The following is an 8451-nucleotide window of genomic DNA, read 5'->3' as shown; positions in this document are numbered from 1 at the left end:
ATGTATGTGTGTGTGTGTGTGTGTGTGTGTGTGTGTGTGTGAAATGTGATGTTACAATTTTTTAAAATACATTTGTTTATTTATTAATTACATCAGGGGGGTATTCCAGAAAGCAGGTTATGTGACATATAATTAGTAATAAGTAATAAATAGGGTAGTATATTATTCTGATATGGTTAATATATTTATTTTATTGGCACACATATCAGTTATCTGTATAAATTATAAAACACTATTATGAGACGGTAATGTTTAATTTAATGTATTATATATATATATATATATATATTTATTGCATTTTATATGATCATCTCACACATGGATGGGCATTTTCTATACGTATTTCTATAATAAAAATACATATCTGATATGACTTAATATATAATTAGCATCAAACAAACAATATCATTCTTATTCTCAAGGATTACAGATTAAACAGAAAAAAAAGAAAAGTGATTGCACGACCATCAATTAGGTTCATTCATTCATTCGTTCATTCGTTTCAGGGCTCAATGCTAAGTTTTATTCATTTATTTCAGGGCTCAATTGTTTATTGTCATTGTTTTCGACCCATGTAATCTCAAATTGTAATAATTCTAGAATCTAATAATTTGAATGATAACTTTAGAAATTTCACAGTTTTCAATTTTGATTTCACAGCAAAAACTAAAAGTAACATTCAAATGTTAATAAAGGAAAGCAAACAGTCAGTAATAACAAATGAACTAATTACAAGCATTAGGACAAATAAATGGAACAGAATAGAATAAAATGAAATAAAAGAGAACAGAAATGGAAAAGTCTGCCAACTGTCGTTCATGCTGGCCCTGAAATTAACACATTTTTGTTAGCTATAATTCTGTTTATTTAAATTTTCATCAATTTAATTGATTTTCTGTTTTAATGAACGCAGCTTTTCTCCCGTGCTAATGTTTAGCGGTCGACAGGGGGCGATCCGTATGTAATATCTTTCTCTCATGAGTTGCTCGTGTCTTGAGCTGCGGTGAGGATGAGGATGAGGCTGTTAAACATCGATCCACGAACAGCTGCTCGCCGTTTCAAACAGGACCCTCTAAAAACCTGCGGCAACTTTGAAACCCGGCCTGCGCCGCTGCGATACGAGCCTTGATGTCACAGAGGCGAGGCTGTTGTTGGACAAGAGAGATCTTTGTGGAGAACACAAGTGTTCGGCTGTGCGGTGACATTCCCGTCCGTCAGCCCCGTCCTGCCTCCAAACACCTGCGCGCCTCATGTTAAACACTCAGAGCGCGTCTGACAGATGAAAGGCCAGCGGCTCGCTCTCCAGCTCACAGGTGTCATGGAGAAACATCTCGTCTGTGTCTCTCAGGTTCACGCTGATGTGCTTGTCTGATGCTGTGAAACTGGAGACACTGAGCGAGATCCCACATCTTTCTTTGAGTCCAGAACATAGATATGCGGTGCTGTTTTCAAAGAAATATGAAATGATAGTGCGATCATATTGCTGGAGGTCACTGATGCGCTGAAACCTCCAAGTATTAAGTTCAGCGTTTGTGCTGCAGATATGAATGATCCTCAGATCAGGAGCGATGTTGAAGAAACTCTGACTTCTGACCTGCATTTTCACCTGAAGACAAAAAACTGCAGGAAAAGCAATCTGACATTTTTAAGAAGAGATCAGGGTCATTTTAGTATTATTGATATACAATTATAGTTTTTGTTATTGTTTTGACATAGATTTTTCAAATAAATAAAGAGTTATTTTCATAATAATTGTTTTTGAGATCAGTGTTATTTTAGCATAACTGATATACTATAGTTTTTGTTAATATTTTGAATTAGACTTTATTTTTCAGTTCTCATTTTAATTTTAGGTAAAGTTTTAGTAAATGTATGTATCTTGTCATTTGTATTCATTTTTTAAATTGGTCTTTATAGTTTTATTCATTCTTATTTTTTTTGTTTATTCAGTTTTAGTTATTTTTGTTCAAGTTAAACTAAACAAAAATGTTGATTTGGCTACTTTTTTATTTTTTTAAAATATTTTATTTCAAGAAATAATAATAATAATCTCCATCATCATCATCATCATCATCATCATCACCATCATCATCCTCATCAATTAATGATAGTTTTTTTTATTTTTTATTTTTTTATGTTAATAACCCAAGTCATATTTAGAAACTTGACCTTGGGCTCTTTTGCCTCGGATCAGTAAGCATTAATCTAGAGCACAGAGCAACCTCATGGAAACATGAAATTAATTGCAATCCTATTACAGGATGCAATTCATAAAAAAAAAAAGGAGCAGCTCGTTCCTCTATTCCTGTGTTATGACCCAACTCTGTGTTAAGTCACAACATAAAGAGTGCACTTAACAAAATGTGTTGCAATAAAGGAAATAAGTCCATCAGTCAAACTCAAACTCAATAAACCGGTTGGAAATGGGGGTTGTAAAACTGTGCAGATGTGGAGAGTGGAATAGCCAGCAGCAATCCGGGAAATCAGTACAAAACCTGTAAAAGGGAAATTTGTGGTTTTTTAATGGTAAAATACATCCATCTGTCCCACAGCTTCAGGAGCATTTGCTCAGCCAATGGTGTGAGTTTGGGGCGGGACTATCTTTTTATCTGACCAATGGTGGAAGGTTTGGGGAACCTGTTTGAAAACAGTCATTAGCTCATTTCAAATGATGACACTGATATCAGCAAAGAGTCTGAGATCATGTCTTTATTCAGCTAGATTCAGTTGTAGGCTCACTGCATTACTTGTTCATCCTGATACGATCTCTGCTGTTGTTTGCATGTGTTTATAGCGAGCTGTCAGACTGCACTGCGCTTTTCACTCTCCTCTTCTGCGTTCAGTTTCATCTCAAACAGACTTTTTCACACACTTCACCTTCCGTCGCGCTGGCATCCAGAGTGCTTTTGTTCTCTTCATCTCTATATTCATGTCAGGAATCGGTATGTGTCGATTGAGAGCAGTTGAGACAGATGGAGCAGATCTGTGACCGACTGCATTAACTTCACTTTTATTTTTTTTTAGGGTTTTTCATAACTTATTTTTTGTGTTTTATTACTTCTATTACATTGTATTACTAAAATGTAAATTGGCCTGATTTGAATCCAAAACGTAAGACTGATTACTGACCACTGTTAGTTGGTCAGACTAGAATTTAAAGGAATAATTGCATGTTTTTAAAAGCTGTGTGTTTGTAAGAAACAAATCCATCATTAAGACGTTCTGGTTAAAATAGTCCATAATCCATAATAACGCTTCCTCCAGTGAAAAAGTGCATCTGCTGTTGTCTCTCACATCAAAATCCAGCCACATATTTGTTTAGAGCTGTTTAAACGCTGCTTGATCTGTGCAGATTTCTCTCCTGATTCAGACCAGAACACTTTTTCACTGGAGGAAGAGTTATTATGGATTATGGACTCTCCTGATTTATTACTAACACACAGCTTTTGTCTTCTCCAGATGTTAACTGATGGACTGGATTACTTGTGGATTACTTGTGGATTATTGTGATGTTTTTATCAGCTGTTTGGACTCTCATTCTGACGGCACCCATTCACTGCAGAGCATCCATTGCTGAGACACTGATGCAGTGCTACATTTCTACAAACTCATCCTAATCTGGGATGGTCTGTTCCTTTAACACTGTGGCTGTGTTTATGTAACTGGCCTCAGATTCGAGCTCATTGGCTCACGGCGCAGAATGTTGAACACCGCGAGGTATCGACGGGCCGAGTGTTAGCTGACAGTGAGCGCGGATCTCCATCTCCGTCTGAAGCCGATAAGAGTCCGGGCGATTGACCTGAGCGTCATTTGTTATTTTAAGGTTATCTGGAGTTTTAGTCCTTGACGAAGCTCTTGAGCGCGTCTCCTCTCGCCATCCGCGTTTCTGAGGAGCGCTTGACTTGAAATGGTCCAAGTAGCACTTGTTTGCTTGTTTTCTTATCTGCAGATGGTGACTTCATAGCGTTTAATTAGCTTTCAGAAACAGCTCTCGAAATAAAACAATTATCTCGCAGGCCGCTATCATCCTAGCACGCCATCGGGCTAATTGTTTCTGCCGGGCGATTTGATCTGAGTGTCACGCGCCGATTTACCAGAGCTCAGATGCACAACTACAAGCACAATTAACAACACCGCGATCAGTCAGCGCCGGCAGCTTTGCCATAATTAAACCCGGGCATCAAAGGCGAGTGGCTGCGTTTGTCAGCAGACGGGCCGATGTCAAACACGACAGAAGAAAGTCTGAACAACCGCAAATGCTTGCTCGACAAGCCGGATCAAAAAGACGGTGGAAGCAGCGCCTCTGATTGGCCGAGTGGCTCTCGCCGCACTATTTGTTCCTTCTTATGTTTCCAGGAAGCGTAGGAAGGTGCCCTTTCGCATCAGTTTGTCCGTCATCGTGGCGACAAATGCGGCGTGCTGGAGCAGAGCAGCAGTGTACGATCTCACTCAAAGAATGCCTGCGAGAGGCAGATGCTGTTTGGTCTAATGCGGAAAGCATCTGTGGTGATGAGTGCCGTATCAAAGTGATGACATTCCTCCTGCGTTTCCTCCGGCGGGCTCAAGTGTCTCAAACAGAGCCTGCTTTTATATAGCCCTCTAGGGCCAGCGTGCACTTTTTGTTTTTTCTCTCCCAGCCACTCAGAGCAGTGTGTTTGGGTAAAGATCAGTGACCCGAGAACCCTTTCAAACGCTGGCCGAACCCCAAACACACTTGTAATTGGTAAGACAATGAGAGCGGATTGGAAAAACACGAGGGTCATTCATATATCAGCGTTGTACATCAGATTGCACGGCTGAAGCAGAACAACATGTGGGTGAAATCAGCCGTTTTGAGGTGTATGTTGTGTGTTTCTGAAGGTTCTGAAAGACCCGTCTCAAACTTTAAAACGGGTTTAGTTTGTCTTTGAACTGTAGAATGCCATTAGCTCTGCGTGTGTTTCCAAGCAGAGTGTTTTGAGGAGATGTGCTGCAGTGCTGCCAGATGGAGGAGCTCTAGTGATGTTTTACCCTCACGTGGGCGAGTAAAAGAGGAACAGAGCCACAGATGGAGACGCTCGAAGACTGAATATCTCATCCAGGCATCACATGTCAAGCCTTTTCTCCTCACCTGAAGTTTGGCTTGTGAGGACAGAAGAAATACAAAACCAGCGAATCACCAAAGCAGGAGTCTGCCGTCTGATGCCCTTCACCAGAGAACAGATATATTCAATCTTTTTTGTTGTTGTTGCTGAAAGAACTCGTTTCTGCTCATCAAGGATGCATTTATTTGATCAAATGTACAGTAATAACAGTAATATTACAATCTAAAATAACAGTTTTCTATGTCAGTGTTTCTCAACTGGTGGGTCGCGACAAAAAATTACAACAAAAAGTGTAAATCTAAGCGTAAATCCAAAGACTGTTGACACGTCTGTCTGATGCAGTTTAAGTAAAGAATGCCTGACTGTCCAGATTCAGTATCTGCGGTCAGAAGTGATGTTGTCATGCTTAATGTCAGTGTCATTATTCTATCGTTATTTTCGCAAAAAATCGCTAAAGTTTGCTAACATCATATCATTACAGACTGCACGATACAACATATTTTGATGTCTGATCAGGGCTGTAACCACCAGATACATTGAGGGGGGCTATAGTCCCCCCAATAATTAGAAATCGCTCAACTTTTTTCTCAAATACTGCCATGCCAATTCGAGAGAGAGAGAGAGTGCACATCGCTTTAATGAGTGAGTTTACTTTAAAAACTGCAATTTTATCCTCTTCTTGCAGGAAAATATAATGTAGCGATTCCGTTTTTAAACTGTTATTAATAAAAGTCGTGGGGCAGTGTTGACAAGTTTCTTTGCTCCTGAATGTGTGAGCGGAGCGATCTCCTATATGTGTGTGTGTGTCTGTCTGTCTGTGTGTGTGTGTGTGTGTGTGTGTGTGTGTGTGTGTGCGCGTGTCAGTAAGCAGTGCATTAATATAGAACAGTAATTATAAAGCGGATAGTTCCGGTGCTTGATTCTGATTGGCTGAGCCACGTTCGAAGCTGTTGTAAAATACTCTACAAAGTAACATACATATTTGTTTACGTTTGTGTGTTGCTCGGCAACCACTTTGTAGCAACCACAACTGATTCTGAGGAGCTACATTGTTTGGTGGAAGAATACTGTTTTTATTAATATCATTACACTTTATTTGCTGTTTTATTCTGTGAAACCTTACTACGTATATGGAATAACCGTTTTATAAAAGCAATATTCCGCGTCATGCCTAACAACACCCCTTAGCTGTTATAAATTCACTGTAAACCACAGCTTTTTGGGGCTTATTGCTTTATGAAAGGCTGTAATGCACACCAGTAGGTGTATAGCAAGATGACATATGATGACGTGTAACGGTGTAGTAGTGGTGTCCCAATTCTTAGGGGAATATTTTCACCCCTATCCCTTGACACTCTGTTTCTAGGGACAAGGGGAAGGGGTAGGCATAGGGGTAGGGGTAGGTTAAGGGGTATAAAATAGAATTGGTATTGGGCCCAAATATTGAACTCAGATATGCAGAAAAGACATCAGAAGTGTGTGTTAGTATGTGTGAATGTAAAGTCTTTCTTCATCTGTCAGTGATGTGTGTGTGTCTGTGTCAGAGCAGCTTGTATCTGGCTTTCTTCTCCAGTCTAAGGCTGTGTCACGAGGGATTCACTGTTGTGCACTTCTCACAGATTACACTGACTCAGAGACAATGCCATACAAGCTCATTCCGGCCGTTTGTTTGCCAGAGCGGACGCAGGAATAATTGCATGCTGGTTAGTGTTCGTCCATCTCTCTGTTCCGGTTATCGCAGGCGCAGGAGACCCGCGTTCCCAAGGCCACAAATGCTAATCATCAATCTCACTTGCATGCGACGTCTCTGTTTAACAGCTGATAGAGCCTCTGCGGTCACGTCCCTTATCATGGCCTGACTGTGTTTCCCCAGTGCTTCAGCTTCAGGACCGAACCCTCATCGTTTAGTCTATCTTTTCAGCATTCATATGCCAGTGTGGGACAGTCGGCTCAGGGTTTGCCTGTGAGCATGATGCACTCCACTATAACTACACCAGCCAGTGCTGATAAAGTCATTTAGATGATTTCAGCAGCCAGTTTAGTTCTGATTTTGACTCTCTATTGCTGCGAGTCGAGGACTCTTTTACATCAGATGTTTGATTAAGGTCTTTCTTTAAGCAAACTCTGGCTTTCCTCGATAGCCGTGAGAAGTGACACCAGCTATAGATCTGGACGTTTGAACTACAGGCACGTCTGGGCCGCTCAATGACCCGACAGAACTCACTATTGATCCTTTAATCAGCTCACAGCTCCTTGTTCTCCGGTGCTGTTTCTTTGCTGTAGCTTTGATGGGGAGAATAAATCAGAGCTGGGAACTGAAAGCAGCATCGTTAGCTCTGGGACGTCCCACAGGTAACGATCAACATGCTCTCATAAAGAAAATGATGAGGTTTAGTATCGTATATTAACTTAATCTCCAGAGCTGCTCTGAGAGTCACTTCAGCAGCATTTCAGCATTTCATTTCAGAAAAAACCTATCGGCAGGTACACACAGAAACTCAAAGATCTCCACAACAACCCGCCAAAATAAAACCGCAGCTTAACTTGAATAAATTATAACAGGAATATATTACCATTGTACAGTAGAATGTACTTCTCAAAGCAATAATTAATTATATCTTAAAATATTAGTTAAATAGGTAATGTTTCATGTCTTCATTTGATTAACACCGTTAATAACAATTAATTTGGATTTTGGAGGACCAACTTGTAAAACTGCTTACCAGTAGCTCATCAAAACTACAATGCGTTCTTTAATTGATTCCCTGTCTTATTCTGCCCTCTAGTGGCTTATATCGAAATTGATAGAAACCTTAACATAATGAGACGTATGTCAAAATAACGAGTTATGTTGAAATAACGAGTTATGTCGAAATAACAAATCATATCTCGAAATAACAAGATATTATGTTGAAAACGAGTTATTATGTTGAAATAATGACTTAATATCTCAAAATAATGAGTTATGTCGAAATAACTTAATATCGTGAAATATTATGTTAAAATGGAGTTATGATGCCGAAATAACGAGATATTATGTCGAAATAACAACTTAATATCTCAAAATAACGAGTTATGTCGAAATAACGAGTTATTATGTTGAAATAACGAGTTATGTCGAAATAACGACTTATCTCAAAATAACGATTTAATATTTCGAAATAATGAGTTATGTCGAAATAACGACTTAATATCTCAAAATAACGAGTTATGTCGAAATAACTTAATATCGTGAAATATTATGTTAAAATAGAGTTATTATGTCGAAATAACAAAATATTATGTTGAAATAACAACTTAATATCTAAAAATAACAAGTTATTTTGAAATATTGAGTTATGTCGAAATAACAAGATACGTTTTATCC

This window comes from Sinocyclocheilus anshuiensis, unplaced genomic scaffold, assembly GCF_001515605.1.
Source record: "Sinocyclocheilus anshuiensis isolate Anshui unplaced genomic scaffold, SAMN03320099.WGS_v1.1 scaffold4061, whole genome shotgun sequence".
In the NCBI taxonomy this organism is placed as follows: Eukaryota; Metazoa; Chordata; class Actinopteri; order Cypriniformes; family Cyprinidae; genus Sinocyclocheilus; species Sinocyclocheilus anshuiensis.
This window is presented reverse-complemented; position numbering follows the sequence as displayed.